Source organism: Geospiza fortis, unplaced genomic scaffold (genome assembly GCF_000277835.1).
Source record: "Geospiza fortis unplaced genomic scaffold, GeoFor_1.0 scaffold992, whole genome shotgun sequence".
NCBI lineage: Eukaryota > Metazoa > Chordata > Aves > Passeriformes > Thraupidae > Geospiza > Geospiza fortis.
The window spans coordinates 406,373-407,621 of record NW_005054625.1 but is presented as its reverse complement, the minus strand read 5'-3'; the positions used below and the strand labels follow the sequence as shown (position 1 = coordinate 407,621).

Here is a 1,249-nt window from a genome sequence, read left to right as displayed (position 1 = left end):
TCAGGGCTCTCAGTGCTGGGGGCAGGCCTGGGCACTCATGCCTGCAGGAAGGGAAGAAGCAGTCAGGGATTGTGGGGAAAGCTGGAGGTGAAACACAGCCCCGGGGAATTGTGCTGGTGCCCTGTGCCCGGGCAGAGCAGGAGCTGGAGCTGCTCTCCCAGGCTGTCCCAACACCTTGGAGCAGCAGGTGCCAGAGGTGGGAGCCAGCACATCCCCACCCCCAAATCCCCAGGGCTCCCTGCAGTCAAAACTCAGGACATGTCTCACACAACCACCTCGCCTGGCAGACAAAACCTGGCCAAGCTGCACCATCCATCCAGCTCCTCCAGCTGCAGCCAGGGGCTGCTCGCTTGGGAGGGTGACAGTAGCCCCCCAGCATTGGCACGTGGTCCCATGGCCTCTCCAGCCATGGCCAGGGCAAATCTGCCAGATGGCTCCAGCTCCAGAGCAGCAGGATCAGCACAGGATGGTCCTGTGGCTCCCTCCCATCCCTGAATTTCCCAGCCTCTTGTCTCCTACATCAATAACCCTCCACCACTGTAGCCTCTCTGCACCCCACAACTCCAAAGTCCCCTCAAAGCTGTCCAAGCAGTCAGGGAAACCAGCTTTCCCAGCACAGATCTGGCAATGCTCCAACTCCTCAGAAGCCCAGAATAAACCTGTCTGGCACCACGACTCACCTGGAACAGCTCCCGGGGCTCCGTGGGGCCCGGCAGCTCCGCTCGGCACTGGAGACAGAACACAGAGGGACTGGGGACAGGAAGGGGAGCCTGAATCACTGGGAAGTCACAGGCCCTCGTGCCACTGACAGCAGTGCTCAGGTAGGGCCTCCCATAGCACCCGCTCAGGGAATAGGAATGTGGTGACTGGAGGCCTTGCTCACCACATGGAGAGTCCCAGCAGCTCCCTGAGGCAGGGGACAAATGTCCCTCTCTGGGCCACAGATGTCCTTCCCACAGGACAACCTATTCAACAGTCACTAACGGGAAGCACAGCACCAACAGGAGGAAAGGACAGGGCAGTTTCACACCTGAAACTTCAGATTTCCGAGCTCTGACCTCCAGGGCAGGTGACAGAGGGCACGGGAACAGCCCCCACCGCAGGGAAAGTTCCTTTATGACTCAGGTTTGTACCGGGCATTAACAACCAGATCCCTTCTCCCACTCATCTCCTGCTAGATAAACTACAACTTCCTAATCCCACAGGACACAGGTCCATCCTCTGTCAGACATTCCCAGGGTGTGAGAAC

General features: G+C 59.0%; 1 protein-coding gene across 1 annotated transcript in view; it reads right to left on the bottom strand.

Annotated features, from left to right (window-relative positions):
• The window catches only part of LOC102033975 (cell division control protein 6 homolog), a 15,573-nt gene that overhangs the window by 9,512 nt on the left and 4,812 nt on the right, over window positions 1-1,249 (bottom strand). The gene's annotated exons all lie outside the window — the stretch shown is intronic.